General features: G+C 49.9%; 1 protein-coding gene across 1 annotated transcript in view; it reads right to left on the bottom strand.

Moving 5' to 3' along the window:
• cdh13 (cadherin 13, H-cadherin (heart)) overlaps positions 1-19,456 on the bottom strand; it is a gene marked incomplete at its 3' end in the record, with an annotated part of 196,665 nt that overhangs the window by 176,257 nt on the left and 952 nt on the right.

Here is a 19,456-nt window from a genome sequence, read left to right as displayed (position 1 = left end):
AGATAGAAAGAGAGGGATGGAAGATGGTATTGAAAAAACCAGTCCCCAACCCTCCAGTCCCCAACCCTCCAGTCCACCGCCCTCCAGTCCCCAACCCTCCAGTCCCCAACCCTCCAGTCCCCAGCCCTCCAGTCCCCAACCCTCCAGTCCCCAGCCCTCCAGTCCCCAACCCTCCAGTCCCCAGCCCTCCAGTCCCCAACCCTCCAGTCCCCAACCCTCCAGTCCCCAGCCCTCCAGTCCCCAACCCTCCAGTCCCCAACCCTCCAGTCCCCAACCCTCCAGTCCCCAGCCCTCCAGTCCCCAACCCTCCAGTCCCCAGCCCTCCAGTCCCCAACCCTCCAGTCCCCAACCCTCCAGTCCCCAACCCTCCAGTCCCCAACCCTCCAGTCCCCCGCAGGTGGGTTATGGTTGAATGCTCCAACTGTTCTTGTTGAAATTTTTGAGTCATCGAGTAGTTTGCAAATGTGCGTGTGTAGGTGTGCAAGTGTGTTTCCCCAGGACATCTCATGAACAGGAACACACAGTGTGTCAAGCTCTTTCCAGTCTCAAATTCATGGACCCTCAAGATTCTGCTTCTGGCTTCAGTGAAGAGAGGCTGTCATTATGCAATGTTCTGCAAGGTTTTCTGTGAAAAGGATGAGGCTTGGAATATCTAACACGGTACTCACTCCTATAACTCAAGGCTACCTGCCCAGAGGCATTGCTGGGAAAACAAGGCTGACCATTGAGGGCTCTGGGACAAGAAAAGGGTTGTCAGACCATTCCTAACAGTCATAACTTGTTGTATAAAGCCAGATTTGGTGAACGGATGGGTGTAGAGGGAAGCTGGTCCTAAACGCTGGTGTCTGGGGTCCCCTGGGTCCATCAGGCCTGGTGGCTGATAATGGTGGAGGTCAGGCTCTGGTAGAACAGAACCGTGGGGCAACAGGAACAGACACACACGAGACAAGAGACTACTATGGTCAAGCTGAAACACTACCTTCTGTCCCGATCTCTCTCTCTCTCTCTCTCTCTCTCTCTCTCTCTCTCTCTCTCTCTCTCTCTCTCTCTCTCTCTCTCTCTCTCTCTCTCTCTCTCTCTCTCTCTCTCTCTCTCTCTCTCTCTCTCTCTCTGTTTAACTCTCTGTCTCTCTATCTCTGTCTCTCAGCATGTCTCTACTACTTTGTCTATGAGCTATGGGCTATATTGTCTTATTCCCATAAACAACACACAACTTCTTACTTGGCCACCATGCTTTCTCTCCTTCACTCCCTTCCTTCCTCCTCTCTCTCTCTCTCCCTCTCTCTCTCGCTCTTTCTATTAGTGTTCTCCCAGGGTTTCTATCCTTTTATTCTCCCACCCTTTCCTTTTAAATATTAAAGCATCTGCTAAATGACTACATTAGTTTAGCCCTAAATGTGTTCCATAACAGAGTACTTTGTAATACATGTGGATTGGTTAGTTTAGCAGAGGAGCAGCATCTGGCAGAGATGGCTTGTACAGACCTGGTCCTCCGAGGACATAAGAGGCCTGATGATAACAAGGTTGCTCTGTTCCTCAGTTCAATTTGACCTGATCCTGTTTGCCATGAATGCAATATTACCATGGTTATGACAGTTCTGCTCAAGTCATCAGTCCCCAAACGGAAAATTCCCAGCCTCAGCCCTAGCCTCACCCCAAGACTCAGCACTAGCCCCCAGCCTCAGCAATTCTGTCGTCAATTTCACAGCCTGATGCTGCCCACTGATCTCATCTGTCTGCTGAGTAAACAGCTGCAGCCTTCCATATTCATGGACCACAGACAGCCATGGCATGGGACTTGACAAAGAGGCCAAGGTACTGCTAATAATGGTGTGGCAGACCAGCAAACGATACCGGGAGATACTCTGCAGTCTCAGAGAGAAGACGAAGGACAGAGAGAGAGAGAGAGAGAAAGAGAGAGAGAGAGAGAGAGAGAGAGAGAGAGAGAGAGAGAGAGAGAGAGAGAGAGAGAGAGAGAGAGAGAGAGAGAGAGAGAGAGAGAGAGAAAGAGAGAGTGAGATAGATAGATAGACAGAGGAGAGAGAGAGATGGATAGAGAGAGAAAATTCAAATGCTTAAAGCCTTCATTAGACAGGTTACTGCATTCAGTATATAGCGTGAATAGTGATGAGTGTGAGAGAGTAAAGGAGGGAAGGGGAACGGAGATAGAGTTAGAGAAAGAGGAAGAGGGAGAGAGGAAGAGACACAGAGAGGGAGAGAGATAAACTAAGAGAGAGAGAGAGAGAGGGGGAGAGAGGAAGAGACACAGAGAGGGAGAGAGATAAACTAAGAGAGAGAGAGAGAGAGAGAGAGAGAGAGAGAGGGAGAGAGACAGGGGGGGCTTTGACATGTGTGACATGGCTCAGTCTCTCCAGCTGTCTGATGAGGCCTGGGCTGAATAACAGTGCTGACAAGCCATAAGGAGATGGTCAGGGTTAATTCAAAGCCATCAGACTTGTCAGGCGATATTGATCCACCGCCCTCAGTCGAACGGTCTAATATAACAGATGATTATGAAGATCAAACAAAGCGCCAGCTACCTGGCTTCCACGGTGACCTGTTCATCTAAAGCCTGACCTGCTCGTCAGTGGCAGGATGAAGCTGTATGTTAATGTGTGTGTTTGCAGACTGGCGCCTCACTGCCTGCGGCTGTCATGCCAGAACGCAGCGCTCCCACACGCACACGCATGCACACACACTCATACACACTCTCTCTCTCTCTCTCTCTCTCTCTCTCTCTCTCTCTCTCTCTCTCTCTCTCTCTCTCTCTCTCACACACACAACACTCCCCTCTAATGCATTTAAATGGGACTGTGAGTCTGCCCACACCCGCCCCAATCTCCTGTAGGGCTGGGAAAGGACATATACCTTCCTGGAAAGAGGACATGTATATGTACATGGGGAGTTTAAATTGAAAATCCATCACTCTAACACGCGGGCACGATCGCACGTGCACACACACACACACGAGTACGTGCATGCATCAAGCACACACCAACACACACACACTCTCTCACACACCCTACCACACAATCGTCCCCTCAACTGTGTCCCATATCTCACGTTTCAAAGCTATATATTATTGTCTGTGTGATGAGTTACCGCTTGGTGCAGAGGGCTAATCCAAGCAAAAATAATTGAATTACAGGGGTAATTGAACTACAGTAAAAAGACTTATGGGGATTTACACAGCAATATTTTCAACTTGGATTTAATTATTAGCACCTTTCTGCACTTGGCCCACCCATTCCTCTCCAGACATCATGAACACCAGCTCCTCGCCACGTTGGGCAGAGAGGAGTCAGGGGTCAGACTTCACGGCACCCCTCGCTCCAACACTGAGACAAGCTGGGGAGAGCAGAGAGAGAGACACTAGGCACACGCACTGCCAGAGAGAAGAAGAAGTAGAGAGAAAGAGGCAGAATAAGGATAGAATTCCGTGTGTGTGGGGTAGGGGGGGTGGGGGGAGGGCCTGGGGGTCCCTGTCAAGACACCTGCTGCTGATGTCTTTGGTGTCATTCCCTGGCTGTGGTGTCAATCCCTGGCTGTGGCCCCTGGCCCTCACCTGACTCACGCGTCCCTTCAACCTGCTCTATCGCAGGAAACACCAGGACTCCCACCTCTCTGTTTCTGTACAATACAGATAAACACAGAGTGGTCAACACTGACAACAACACTGACAACAAAGCCACTGCAGGCAGGAAGGCCGGTGGGAGGAAGGAGAGGGGGGGAGGGGGAGGGAAATATCACCAGCCACATTTTTTCCTCTCGCTGCGACCATCTTATAGCAACCTGCCAACAGCTTGTCTGCCTCCCAGACACTGGCACAATGGGGGAGGGGATGGGAGACACATCAGAAGCAACATGCTGGATGGCTGACTGGAAGAGGCGGCTGTCAGAAAATGTCAGGTTAAGGGACAGCCCCGCAGGCTTGTTTCCAGGTGTGTGAGGCTGGACGTCTGACAGGCTGGTGTTGTTCCTGGATAACCCAGGAGGTGTTAGCCTCTCTGGGCATGTGCTCTCTGGTAAAGCAGCCTGTTGCTGGACCTCGCCATTGAGACTCATGCAGAGAGACCCTTCTCGATTTCAGCTCCATCCCAGCATCTTTTCTGTCTGCCTCACAGGCGAGCGTATCCGCCAAGATTCACCAGCTCAAAGTGAAATAACAAGTGAAGTACCCTGGCTGAGTGTGTTGTTGTTTTTTTCAACAAATACATAATTATTTCCCTGATACTTGGAACGTAGCATCTCAAATGGATAATTCACCCAGCAATTATCTTCCTACAGTATGTTTAAGTACACCAGATGCTAAAGGGAGAGAGTTTCTCTGTGCATGTGGGTGTATGCGGCCCCGCATGTGTGTGAGCGTGTGTGTGGTAAAGCAGGGCCTGACTTGCCCTCTCTTTGGGAGTTTTCTAAACTTGCCCCTGAGAACCACATTCTGCTTTTTCTTAAACACGCTCAATTGAATTAGGACATTCTTGCAGCCGACGTGTGTGAAATTGAGTGGAGTTTAGCCCGAGGTTTGGCATGCGAGGTGCAAGATTTAAACACTCCAATGGAACAGTCAGATCAAGCTTCGCCCGCCCACGGAATTCCAAACAGGGAAGACAAGGGCGAAGATAAGGGACATCTGGCTCTCACTCTGTTGGGGGGCCAAAGGGAAATGTGTGTGTGTTAGCATGAGCTTGTGTATCTCTTCCTGCGAGTGTGAGTGGGCATGCCTGCAGTGCATAAGTGTGTGTGTGTGTGTGGGATCTCTAGTTTTCTGTGAAAGTGTCTAAGCACACCAGCTTAGTGCTTCTGAATAAAAGCCTCAGAATCGGAGTAGAATACTTCATTGGCATGCATTTCATCCACTGTAAATCCAAGCACAGTAATCTGGAAACAACTATAATTCTCTAAAACCAGACCACATCACATCAATCCTGGCCACAGCAGGGTAGTGCAGGTTATCCTCAGTAACATCCCGTCCAGGATGAGGCGTGCCTAGTCTCTCTTTGGCTGTCTGGTGATGTTGGCTCACTGAACTCACCTGGTCCAGGTCCAGTACAAGGGCTCAGGTCTAATTCCTGCCTTTCAGTCCTCAGCCAAATACCAACACGACAACTCCTCCTTTGCCCCTCTCTTTCTCTATCACTCTCCTACCCTCCCGTTAACTGTCCTCTGCCCCTTCTCCCTCCTGTACTCTCCCTCTGTCCTCCTGTCCTCCTTGCGCTATTCTTCCTCCCTCACCCTGCCCTCCTCTTCCTCCTCTTCTACCTCTTCGCCTCTCGTCGTCATGCCCTCCTGTTCCTCTCCCTCCTACTCTCCCTCCTTCTCTCGCAGCGGACCCGTCCTCCCACACCTTCCCCTCCTCCTCTGGCTGGCAAGGAGAGGGAGGGGGGGGGGGGTGAGAGACCGCGCCAATCCATCCCAGCTGCTGCCAGGCAGGTCAATACAAGCTGGTAATGCCAGAGGATGCAGGGAGGGAGGAGAGGACGCAGGTCAAATGAATGAGGGAGGTGAGGTCTGTTCGATGGCTGGAAGGCTTTAAGACTGTGGACCTGGGAGACGTTTGTGCATAACTAGCTGTGTGTCACTGAATGGATGAGACCAAATCCCCATGTCTGCCTTCAGTCTAGGAGCACCAGGAAGCTCAACAAGCCCTCAGGCCAAACAGAAGATGAAGGAGGAGGCATAACTCTGATTATTCTCTCCATTGTACACTCTAGGATAAATGTTTTTGTTCTGTTCTCTGTGTGATGAGGTGCTGCATGCATAGATTGAGTGGTGGTGAATCAAAAAGAGAGCGAGAATGAGAGAGAAAGAGAAAGAAAATGAGAGGAAGAGCGAGCGAGAAAGAGAGAGAAATAGTTTTCCCTTGCCAAACATCACACACTTCCGCTATAAATCTCTGCACAGCACTGGCCTTCCACAGGCTAATCAAACACTGCATACAAATCTCCCTCTAGCCCTTGGAGTAACACTCCCCCCCCTCCCCTCCCCTCCTCCCCTCTCCCTAACCCTTATTTCTCCCCCCCTCCCTACTCTTGCCCTCACGTATAACAGAGTTGAACCATTAGACACACTCATCATCATATTTCCCCCCTCTCCTCCCTACAGCTGTGGTTCACTCCATCCCATACTTCCACAATGTAACCCTGACAATGTGTTGCCCTTATCAATCTCCTTCCCTTACACATCCCTCAAAGCAATGGCCTCTTCCATCACTCAATGTCCTCCTCCACCATCAACACCACCCCCCCCCCAACCCCTCCCCCACCTACCCAACGCCCCGCTGTGATGGTAAATTCTATCAGTCACACACTTCCTCCCTGCCTTTCCAAGCCTCGGATGCTTCCATCAGAGCTATAATCCATTTATGTAGCGAGCAGCTCCTTCATCCACCAGTGGCAATGCTGTGGGGCTAGGATTGAGGTTGGGGCTAGGTCTAGGACTGGGGTTGGGGCAGGGGCAGGGGATGGGGCTAGGACCTGCTCTTGGGCTGGGGCTTAAGTCAAAGTTGGGATCTGATCTGTGAAAGTTAAGATGATAAGCCGAGCCACAACTCTATGATGACACCTGGAGTCCTTCCAGCAGGAACAGGACGATCAATAAAACTGAACAACAAAGTCAACTTGAGAGACCCCCAAGAAACATATTTTTCACTTTTTTTTAAGTGCAAGAATCTCTTTTCGTAATGGTTGTTTCCTGCGGATGTGATTTTGCCACTTTGAGGCACAGAACTGTACAGGGTGAGTTAAAGCTCCAAAACACCTGAATTGATAATAATAAAGGTACAAAGTGGACGGCTTCGAAACAACCAAATAAATTGGCTTGTAACCACCACTCTGCTCTTTCTGGAGTTTTTAGACCCCCCCCCACACACACACACACACAAAAATAGCTGTAAGTGGATCCAGGGGCACAAAGTTGTTTGGCGTCCTCTCACCCCGGTCATCTGGCTCCATCTGAGATAAGGGCTTCCCATTCTGTTTTCGTTTCCCTCTAATCGCAGCAGCAGCTGCTGTGCTGTCGTCCTCTCATGTCTTCCTCATCGTGCTGTCGTCCCAAGCTCATTAGCAGTCTTTGATTTCCACTGTCTCGTACCTCTCAAGTTCCTCTGTGATCGTGACCATCTCCACATTACTCACATCTTAATTCCCCTTCCTGTTGCTGTTGTCGGTACGGCATCTCCAATTGCGCTCAGGAGACATTCCCTTCTGTTACTGAACTAATGACAATGAGACCTCTAGGATCCACAGGTCTCACTCCTTGTCTTCTCTTCATCTCCTCGGCTGGGAGCTGGAAGACTGCCGAGATCGACTGAGGTTGCGTTCTGGAGGACTCAAGGTAGGAGGTTAGGTGCTAGATGATTGGAGTGTAAGATTGGACGCTGGAGGACTGAAGGCTGGTGTATACTGGACACTGAGACTGAAACTGGGGGCTGGTTGACCGGGACTGGAGGGTGGAAGACTGAAGGTTGGGGGCTGGCTGACTGGGACTGAGACTGAAGGCTGGGGGCTGGCTGACTGGGACTGAGACTGGAGGCTGGGGGCTGGGACTGAGACTGGAGGCTGGGGGTTGGGGGCTGGGACTGAGACTGAAGGCTGGGGGCTGGCTGACTGGGACTGAGACTGGAGGCTGGGGGCTGGGACTGAGACTGGAGGCTGGGGGCTGGAGGGTGGAGGAGTGGAGGTTAGGGGTTTAGATTAGAAGGGAAAAACAGATACGCCTGTCTGAAACGCTCACAAGCCGTCTCACATTTAATCCTCCTTTACACCGTGCCACCCCTCCCTCTCCATCTCCACCTCACCTTCCCTCACTCTCCTCTTTCACAGGCTTTCTAATTCCCCTCGCTTTTCACTCTCCCTCCAATCTGTCTTTCCGCAAGAGAGATTTCTCCCAATGTTTCTTTACTATCAACTCCCATCTCTCCATCCTGCACTCTCTCTACTTCTTTCTTTCACTCCATCCCCACCTTACTTGACCTCCCCACCAGAGAAAAGCTCCTTTCCTCCCTCTCTCCTTCTTGGGACTTCTGTCTAGGAGGTGTAATCAGATCTCAGCCTCTGGCTGGCTTTGGAACTGTCCTGTCATCCCTCCTGTCATCATCTCTTCCTGCCTAAGGCTGAGTAACCCCCCCCCCCCCCCCGCCCCCCCAGACATTGAGCATGAGCGGTATGAGTAGCCAGTGGCCAGTACCCCCCCCCCCCCCCCCCCCCCCCCACACACACACACACACACACACACACACACACATACCACCACCACACACACACACCTGAAACACAGCTCTGGAGGCCACAATCAAGCCTCTCCTTCTCCACAACCCCTTAAACCGTAGAAAAGACAACCAGTCCAGCCCTCCAGCGCGTCAAGAGGCAGAAAAAGAGGGAGACAATGACAGAATGGGAGAGAGAGGGAGAGGCAGATTGAGGGTACTTCAGGTCAGGGTTTGAAAGACGCCTCTCCAAGCCCACCCAGCTAGCAGCCCACAGTCTTTGCATCGTGATGATAAGTGAATGTTGTCCGGTGATAACAAAGTGTGTGTGAACACTGAGCTAGCACTGAGGTGGTAATGTAAGATAACATAACGTCGCAGGGCTAAGCTAGGCTATCTGCTGCAAACCACAACGCTTGGACACTGTATGTGTGTGTGAGTGTGCATGTGAGGATGTGTGTGCACAAGTTGCTCAGTTGCCGTACATGCCTATTGCTGCATGTGAGTGTGTTCGCAGTCAGTCCCAGAGTCTGGTAGTAAAACAAGGATTATTTGTTATGCCCTGTGGCAGGCCTGTGATAGACCGTCAATGTTGTCACCAGAGAACAAGAAGACCGAATATCAACAGACAACACACTGTCGCCATTTTTGCCTTCAAACTGTAAAAGGACTGTTCTCTATGTCGCCATTATACTGCAGTGAAACCCTAGTAGTCTCCTAGGCTCTCTTTCTCTGAGGACTCTGTTGGTTAGATACAGCAGCGGCCGTAAGTCTGTGTCAGATACAGAGAGAGAGGAGAGAGAGAGAGAGAGAGAGAGAGAGAGAGAGAGAGAGAGAGAGAGAGAGAGAGAGAGAGAGAGAGAGAGAGAGAGAGAGAGAGAGAGAGAGAGGATGAGACGTGTATTTATATAAAAATGGAGAGAAGGAGATAGAGACAATGAGGGAAAGAGGAAGAGAGAAAGAGATAAAGAGGGTGAGAAGACGAGAGAGAAAGACAAGGGATTTATGTAAGTGATCCAGTCAATTCTACTTCCATCACAGCCATTACTGTAATACTGAATACCTCCTTAATCACTCTTACCACAGGCTGACAGGGGGTAATGGAATTAATAACCATGGTTACATGATAAGTGTATTGTGGTATTACGGTAACAGGTGCCGAGAGAAACCCAATCTAGAAATGTATGTATCAGAATCAGAAATACTTTATTGTGGTTTAGATACAGTGGGATAATGTGTTCAGGTGGGTGACTATGTAATTATATGGAGGTACTGGAAGGCCACAAGGATGGGGTTCTTACTGGGCTCTGATTGATGTGTCTCTGCCTGTAGTGACTGCTTAAGCTCCTCTCTATCTGCCCGCCAGCTACAGAGCGCTTCACACAGCAGCAAATCAATCACTGATCACTGCACATATCTATGAACACACACACACACACAAGCACACACACACACACACACTTTCAGAAAGGGCTCAACCTGTTTCCCAGTTGGACGCTGTTGCTAGCCACCAAAGGCAGAGCTTAATTCTCTCCAATCACAGCTACAAAGAGCAATCTCTTCACCAAGGAGAGATCCTGCACGATAAAAGAGATTGCCTGAAACCATTCACACTCTTGCCACTCCACCAAAAAAAATTAAGCACAGACAAATACACACACAGATTCCCTCAAACACACAGGCACAATCATACGCACACACACTTAAACTGTCTCTTTAATGTCTTCAAAGTCAGTTTAAAGAGAGTTTCTAATTCCCTGCCACATTGACTTTACTTTAGCTCTGCGACAGCTCAGGTGTTGTTTATCTCAAAGAGCACCGCAAAAGTTAGTGGACAGAGAGAAAAAGTGAGAGGGGGAGAGAGAAAGAGAGAAATCTAGATGGATGGATGGATAGGCAGAGAGATAGGCAGAGAGAGACGGAGAGAGCTGAAATGATGTGGGTGCCACATGGCCAACCTGTGTTAGAAGTGTCCTAGCTCTGGTCTCTCTTGGAAAGTCCCAGGAGCATTAACGCTCATCAACAGGAGGTGTGGAGTTACGGTAAGTTACACATCAGGATCTTCTGAGACGTCTTTCTCTGCTAATATATGGCTGTTTCATTCCTCTTACAACCCCACCCCTGGCTGTGTTAAATGGCTTTATTTGGCTTCTAACACATGATAAGTCATTGTCGGGGTGGCAAAATATCGTCTTTTTGTCCCAGAGATTGATGTCAAGACAGGCTATAAAAAGTCATGCCAGGGGAGCCATCAGGCTAATGAGGCCGGATCTTCACATCCTGCGGAGGCCTCCAGCGTAGGCCTCAAGCGTATGAATCCACGCTGCTGTTTGAACCTCCTGCTGCATTCTGGGTAATGCTTATTTGGATCATCGAACCTGAATTCCAAGGAGAGTTTGGTGTGTGTGTGTGTGTGTGTATGTATGCAGGACTGTGTCAAGAACTGGAGTGAAGAGCTAGATCCATGTCCTAGCCTTTCCTCAGAAATGTATGTGTGGTGGACACAGTGAGCGAGAAAGAGAGAGAGAGACACAGAGCGAGAGAGTGAGCGAGGGAGAGAGAGAGAGAGAGAGAGAGATAGGGAGAGAGGGAGAGAGAGGGATAGAGTGGGTGTAATAGAGAGAGAAAGGGAGAAGGTGAGAGAGAAAGGCCAGGACCATCCTGTTTAACAGTCGGAGCACACACTCAGATGATAAATATTCATGCCTCCTGTAGTGGTGCCTCCACCACCCACCACTGGGAAATGCTGGGTAAATCGGCACGTGAGAAATTAGACTGTCAGAAGCTATTTCACACTAAGTCAGCCTACTCCTCATCCCCCTTCCTTCTCCCACTCCTCCTCCCCTTCCTCATCCTCCTTATCATCCTCCTCTTCTCATGCCTCTTACTCCTCCTTGCACAGCTCCTCCTCCCCTTATTCCCCCACTTCCTCTGCCCGCTCCTCCTCCCCTTCCTGTTCTTCCCCTCCGCTCTATGAGAGCGAGAGAGAGTGATGGAGGAAAGAGAGAGAGAGATGGGGTTGATGGAGAAACAGACATAAAGTGATGGAGAAAGCGACCGAGACAGACAGACAGACAGACAGAGAGAACGAGAGAGCGTGGTGGAGAGGGATGGAGAGGGACGATGGCCAGGAGGTCTTTGGCCTTTTAGAGGGAGAAGGTTGGAGCTTAAGTTCAGGCTGAATGTAACTGAAAAGCAGCTGTAACTGCAGGCTCTAATATCATTATTCTGTCATCTTAACTGTCAGACAGAGTACAGTAGAGTGGAATGGAGTAGAGTAGAGTATAATTGAGTACAGTAGAGTCGAGTAGAGCAGAACAGAGGAGAGTTGCGTGGACTGGAAAACAGCAGAGTAGTGCAAACTGGAGTACAGTAGAGTAGAGAGGAGCAGTCTTAGTCGATTATATTGGAGTACAGTCGAGTAGAATGTGGTAGAGTACAATGAACAGTAAATGAATCGTAAAAGGAATACAGTAGCTGTTTGATGCGGAGCTATTGGCCTTTGACTGACCTCTCTGTACTGAGAATAAAGTACTGAGACAGAGCAGTCAGTCACACCCACACACACACACACACACACACACACACACCCACACACACACACACACCCACACACACACAGACTCATTAGTGTTCTCCCAGCATGCCCTGAGGTGTGTTGGGAGAGCAGCGCCTTAAAGCAGAAACATAGACACCAGACTAGACCTATATCTGCAGGATGCGCATCCTGTCTCAACATCATGTAGATAAAGCGTGTGTCTGTCCTGGATCAGTGACCCTCCGGGGACGCCCCCTTCAATCTTCTCATTGTGACTCGGCAACATGAATATCCTTCATGCATCGTTGAGAAATGTCGGAGTTACGGTGAGAGCCATTGAGGCTGCAGACTGGAGGAGCAGCGAGCTCGAGACCGTCTCTTCACGCCGTCCTCTACAGCCAAGACAATCATACACACCTTAACACACACACTCACACGCCTACAGTACACCCACATATCCACAGACACGCACCCACAGACACAAACAGTATGAGTTGTGTGTGTGTGTGTGTCTGTTAGCCCCCAAAACAGGCTTGTTTGGCTTCCACAGACCTAAAGGGATGAGAAGTGGAGGATGACGAGAGGCAGGAAGAAGAAGATCTCTCCTCCACAGCGACACCTTCCTTTCTCCTTCCATTAGCTTTGATGCCGAGAACCATCCGGCCTCCTTTCAGCCCTCACAATAGGCTGAGTTTCAGTGGAGAACCGGGCCCGCTGGCGCTCCCTATCTCCCTCACGTCAACACAATGTCAACACTCACACATATGGATAGAGTTTGGCGGTTTGTCTTTGTGATGGTCGGCGTGTGTGGGTCTACTGTCTGTGTGTGTGTGTGTGTGTGTGTGTGTGTGTGCACGTGTGTTTCTGCACGCATGAGTGTGTGTGTGCATGTGCGTGAGTCCACATGGGTGTGTGCACGTGTGTGTGTGTGTTCATGTGGTTCTGCAAGAGTGAATGTGTGTGTGAGGCTCTCTGGGTTTGTGCACGTGTGTGTGTATGTGTGTGTGGTTCAGATTCCGTATCAGACTCTGCGGCATAACAAACCAGCCCGACGGTCCATGTGGGTCCAGTGCAGCGGAAAATTGTGTCTATTGGTGCATGCCGGGATGGGGGGGAAATATGACAGCAGGGACATGCAACCCTAAAGAAACTCCCCCAGCCTGCTGGTTACACAGAGCCCTCCCCTTCTTAGACACCCCTACCACACGGAGTGTGTGTTTGTGTGTGTGTGTGTGTGTGACTGAACTTTGAACACAGCCAGATGCCGTGCTGGTCTCGATGGGCTCTGCCCTCTGTCACCTGGTGAGAACACAGACCGAGCCCCAGCTGTAACACCGCGGTCCATCTCCTCCTCTCCTGTCCTCTCCTCTGCTGTCCTGTCCTTTCTCATCCCCTGACCTTTCCCTTCCTCTCGCCTAATCCCCCTCTCCTCAACTCTCCTTCCCTCTCCTCCCTCAAACCTCCCCCCGCCTCTCTTCTCTCCCCCTCTCCTCCTCCTTTGTGGCCGACACTTGGAATCGCTCAAGACGTCCTTCGACCACGTCCCCCCCTCCCTTGGCTTCATGTACCTTCACTTCCTCTCCTCTCTCCCTCTCTTTCTCTTCGGCAGGCTCTACTTTACCTCCCTCTCTTTTCCACTCTGTCTACTGTACCTCCTCTCTCGGTCTTCCGAGACGCCCATAATCTAGTACCCGGCAACACTATTGGCGGATAAACCCTTGACAGTGGGACATTAATTGCATCTAAAGGCACCTAATTGAACCTCTGTCCCTTTCAGTCAGAAGCAGTGAGAAGCTCAAGCTACTTATTCCTCCCTTCTTTGACATCAAAAGCAATAAAAAGCGAGAGCTGTTCTAATTGCCTTAAAGCGACCTGCTTGGCCACCAATACGAGGCTTTGTGTGCTGCCTGCTAGTCGTCCAATCGGTGTCGGTTTACTGAAAGCTAAGTTCATGGGTTTAAATCTCCAATCTGCCTTGACTGGGCACCTCGGAAAACACACGCACACACACACAAATACACACACACCAGCAATAATATAGGTAGATCTAAGAATTGTCATTGCGTTTCCCCAATAGAATGTCTGGCCCCATATCGCCATCTAGGTCCCTGTAGGTGGTACTGCGCCTGTCACATAGGAGAGGGGAGAAGAGATGGGTTGCTGCTGCTACTGTGACACAACCCAGTGATCTGGTGAAGATCACAGTCTCAGTGCCAGTGCTGATATTGTACGCACCCTCCATCTGTCTCTCTCTGGAAGTCTCTTTGTCTGTTCTCTCTCTCTATATTTCACTCACTCTCTCCACATAATAAACAAACTACGTGTGCTTGTATATAGTTTCCATGGAGATAAAGATCATTGTTGCCCGAACTTTAAAAACAAAACAGAGAGGAGAGCACAATGTGCAACTGCTCGTCGCAGAACGTGTTAAAAATGGATAAATCATCTTTAAAGGGGTCAGAAACTGTGAAGATGTTGCTGGTAAAAGTGCAGCGGTCAGCAGGAGAGTGTGTGTGTGTGTGTGTAGGGCGCGTGTGTGTCCGATGGCCCTCCCAAAACAGCTTTCGTCATCCATCACAGCGATGCAGATCTCTGCCTCCCACTTATATCTCCAACTGTCATCTGTCATCCCCACACACCGGGCACTCCCAGGCACACACACCTCACCTCTCCTTGTTAGCCACGATAGTCCGCCCCACATGTCTTATCAGTATTCCAGTCGCGGCCAAATGTGTGGGGGGATACCGCAGTGTAAGCAGCTCATATTCTAATGCATCATGGAGTGTCTGTCATGGGCTCGTCTGGTCTGGTCCTGCTCTCTCAAGCTGGAGAGACAGCAGTGTTCACTTCCTCTACACGGCCATCTGCTCCACAATTACTCTTATTGCACAGAGAGAGAGCGGGACTGGACTCTCTAAACCGACGGTATGAATTCATGAAACACACGCGCACACACAAGTGCCCTCGCACGAATGCACAAGCACTCACACCCAAGCGCACACAAACACACACGGTTACATATTCTCGGGCACTAGCCCTGCTGGCCATGCTTGCATTACACACACAGCATCATTATCAACAGAAGACTTATTCACACCCTGCTGTAAGAGCGGAGTCTTGAAAACACTGGATTATAATGAGCACTGGCACTGTCATACACTCACTATACACCCACACAGGGGTGTGTGTGTGTGTGTCTTGTTTTGAGTCTGAATAGGAGACAGGCAAACACACAAGTATGAGGGCTCATAAATAAGTATTTGGGATGTGTGAGACGCGAGTGAGAGAGTCAACAAGTGGAGGACAGAGGCAGAAAGAGGGAGGGAGGGAAGAATGGGAGGCTAGGACAGTGAAAAAGAGAGACAGACAGAAAGAGAGACACAGAAAGTGGGAGAAAACACGGAGAAAAGAGAGAGAAAAAAGAATATAGACACAAGCGAGAGAGAGAGAGAGAGAGAGAGAGAGAGAGAGAGAGAGAGAGAGAGAGAGAGAGAGAGAGAGAGACAGAGAGAGAGAGAGAGAGAATGACTGGCATGAGCAGTGCGTCAATGTGCTGCTCAGTCTGCGGGAGTCGTTTGTTTGTACATGGATAGGTAGACTGAGCGTTCACACACACACCCATCCACACAGCCCTCCACACACACGTCCACACACACACACACACCCATCCACACACACACCCATCCACACAGCCCTCCACACACACGTCCACACACACACACACACACCCATCCACACACCCCTCCACACACACAGCCATCCACGCACCCACAGCCCTCCACACACACATCCATCCACACACCCCTCCAGACAGCCATCCACACACACAGGTAGAGAACAAGATTTCAGGGCTTTGTTTCTCGCCCTCCAGCGTTTATCTCCATTATGGAGGGATGATTGAGGGATGAAGGAGAGCAAACAGACGAAACTCCGACATGGTACAGAAGTCAAACGCACCGCGATTTATATTTTCTTTTATATGAGTCGCACACACACACACACAAACTCACAGTTCTACTGTAATGATACTCTGTGACTCGACAGGCAGCAGAGAGAGTGTGGACGGTTCACTCCGCACAAGGTCAGCAACCAGCTGCCCAGACTTAAGACTTCATCTGACCTTCTAGTCCATTACTGGCAATCTCCAGGGGAACGAGAGCACATGCAAGATCCTAGCTCCACAGAAACTACCACTGATTGAGAGTAAGGGTTTATGCGTGTGAGTCGGCATGTCTGAGTGTGTTGATGTGTGTGTGGGACTACGTGTTTGTCTGCTTCATTTATAGGAAGCTTTTACTGCTACTATTGACTACTGTCAATACCAACTCTCCAAATGTGTAGCTAGGAGCCCTCTGGAACTGTGGACTTCCTGCCGGCAAAGAACGGCCTGAATGAGCAATGCTGTAGACAAAACCCTGAACACACTGACATCAGCCTGGAGTGTGCTCTGCTCTGGCCTCACCATAGACATCAACCTCTGTAGGGAGTTTCAAAGGATTTGAGTGTGTGTGTGTTTGCGTGCGTGTTTCGGTAATTAGCAGGAGCATCAGACCCATTCCACACCACATGGCTGACCTCGGGTGATGTGCGAAGCCCCAAACACAAGTGAAACAGAGACATATGAGAGAGACGGAGAGGGGAGGGGGAGAGAAAGGAGGAGATAGAAGGATAGCCAACAGCTGTAATGACTGGCAGAACTTGTTAGTATCATCATTAGGAGATGCTGGTTGGCCTTATTGTGCTCCTGCTCCAACCATCATTAGCTAACCCTCTATACAAAGCCTGTGCTATAAATACACACACACACACATGCACGCTCACAGACACACATTTTGACAGATTACTTAACTTTTCAAACTTCCTATTTCCTATTTTCACTGTCTGTAAAATATGTGTGTGTGTGTCAACATGAGAAAGGTCTGCATGTCTTTATTTTTAGCAGTAACATCACTGTGTCAGTGCGGGCGTGAAAATCGGTTTATTTTTAGCAGTAACATTACTGCGTATATGTGTGTAAGAAAGAGAGAGACAGAAAGAGAGAGAGCGAGTTGAGTTTCAACCAACCTTACGTGTTGATGTTACACTATACACAGCACACACAGAGCACAATAGTATATATATATAGAGAGAGAGAAAGAGAGAAAGAGAGAAAAAGAGAGAGACAAAGAGAGAGAGAGAGACAGAGAGAGAAAGCATGCTTAAGTCCAGTCCCTGCACCTGTTGCTGCGGTGATAAACTTAGTTGACAAGCAGACATGGACTGTGTTCAGCCTTCTGATTCTGATATACTTCTGGATCAGTAGACTGAGAGCTAGGATGAAGCCACGGAGGGGGTGGGGGGGGCAGCCTGCACTGGTCCTCCCTCCCAGACGGACGCAGGCTTAAGGGGACTTTAACAGTCTGTTGGCCAGCGCTCACAAAAACGGCCAGTGCCACAAATGTATCAGCTGGAAGTTGCAGTGACCCTGCAGCAGCTGAACACTGGGTATTCAGGATACCCTCCGCCCGGAAGAAAGACAGGGAGGAGAGAGAGATAGAAGGATGCACATCATTTTCTCCATTCATCTCTCTCCTTCTCATCCTTTAAACCCACCCCATTGAGGAAATAGATAAGTGAATAAAATATCAAATAAAATGAAACCACCGACTCCAATTCCCTCACCACCGCTTCAGAGAGGAGGTAGGAGGGAGGGAGGAAGCAGAGAACCAGAAAGAAGGAGAGAAGGAAAGAGGGAATAGAGAGAGATAGACGCAAGAAAGAAACAGAGAAAGAGAAATATGAGCATCTGCACCTCGCGGCTGTACTGTGCTTATTCTGAATCATCACTGAGACTCTCGGCTGCTTACCTTTTCATTTGGAAAACTGGGATTTATGGCCGTGCTGGGGGGCTGGGTGGAGACGGGGAGGGGGGTTCAGCAGCTTATTCTGGAGAACTTGGCTTCCTACCTGCGCTGCTATAAATAAGAGCAGCTCACTTGATCACACGCAGCCTGCACAGCAATACACCGAGAACTGGTTGGGAATTCACTGGATAGGAACTGGATTAGGGGTGGGGGGTACTGAAATGCGATGTTGTTACAGTTGTTGTACTGCAGCTTCCAGCCGTGAATCCTATTGAAATAACATGTTTACCTCTATCGTGAACTCTGTCTCCGTCTTCTAAAGAACGTACATGAAAAGCCTGCAGGACATTGTCTTGAAAGTGACAGGGTGAAATAGGATGCCTGTGGCCGATGGGGCATTGGTAGGGGGGCGGGATGCCTGGGGGTGAGGGGGCAGTGGTAGGGGGGCAGGATGCCTGGGGGTGAGGGGGCAGTGGTAGGGGGGCGGGATGCCTGGGGGTGAGGGGGCAGTGGTAGGGGGGCGGGATGCCTGGGGGTGAGGGGGCAGTGGTAGGGGGGCGGGATGCCTGGGGGTGAGGGGGCAGTGGTAGGGGGGCGGGATGCCTGGGGCCGATGGGGCAGTGGTAGGGGGGCGGGATGCCTGGGGGTGAGGGGGCAGTGGTAGGGGGGCAGGATGCCTGGGGGTGAGGGGGCAGTGGTAGGGGGGCGGGATGCCTGGGGGTGAGGGGGCAGTGGTAGGGGGGCAGGATGCCTGGGGGTGAGGGGGCAGTGGTAGGGGGGCAGGATGCCTGGGGGTAAGGGGGCAGGACGAACAGGGTGGTCAGGGGTGAAGCAAAGGTAGGCAAAGGAGGAGGTGGAGACAGGGGGCTCGAGGGACAGTGTGTTATTCCTCGGGGAGTAGAACACTAAGCCTGGAAAAGCCCCAACACTGACACGATGCAGTCAGCCAGACCCATCGGAAACACACACATACACACTATTTAACAGTGATGTGCAACATTGACCACACACATAATGCTGTACATACACACTCATTATTTAACTTAAGTGGGTAAATATGTGACAAAAACATACACACACTCACTAACTCAGATGTCTACAGTAGTATTTAAAACACACAATAGACTGACATTCAAATTAGCTTGTACTTAGTTCTACCTCATTTACAGGTCTTGGGCAGTTAGAAATACTTTGTCTTGTTCATTATTTACAGGCTTTGATGCTGGTGTTACTTTCTGCTTGTTCAGCTAGGAATTTTGGCAAACGTATATAATAGGAGACATACAGTCAACAGGATGGATTAACACTGGAGGTCAACTGAATGGAATTCTCTAAATGAGATCAGTAAAGAAACATGTTTATTGTTTGTGGTCTCAGCAGTAATGTGCGTGTATCAGTGTGCGTGTATTAACTGCTTAAATAGGTAGCCTACGGCAGGTGTGTCTGCATGTCTGATTGGTGACAGGTGAAACACATTTTTCAAAAGTTCAACATTAAAACATTGATATTTCATCTGAATATTTTAAGTTGGCCGACTATCACCCCCAAAAAATGAAATATTGAGCGATAAACGGATTCAAATGAGGAACCACACGGCATTAATTCTGCACCTGCCGCTGCTTCCATCACGCGCCAATAAGAGATCGGGCGCACACAGAAGCCGGGGGAGTTTGGAAGGCGGGCAGCCAAGCTCGATACATGTGTTCTTCCGTTTTATAATGCCCCAGTCTGTTTAGAAATAGGTTGTCCTAGAACATGGCACTACAATGTCATCTAAGTAACCTACTGAGCCGGTTGGGTGGTAAGCAAATAGACAGGCTGTGGTAGCCTCGCAGTGACCAATAGAGGGGGGACATGCTCAGTAGCATG

This window comes from Osmerus mordax, chromosome 4 (assembly GCF_038355195.1).
Source record: "Osmerus mordax isolate fOsmMor3 chromosome 4, fOsmMor3.pri, whole genome shotgun sequence".
Classification (NCBI taxonomy): domain Eukaryota; kingdom Metazoa; phylum Chordata; class Actinopteri; order Osmeriformes; family Osmeridae; genus Osmerus; species Osmerus mordax.
This window is presented reverse-complemented; position numbering and strand designations above follow the sequence as displayed.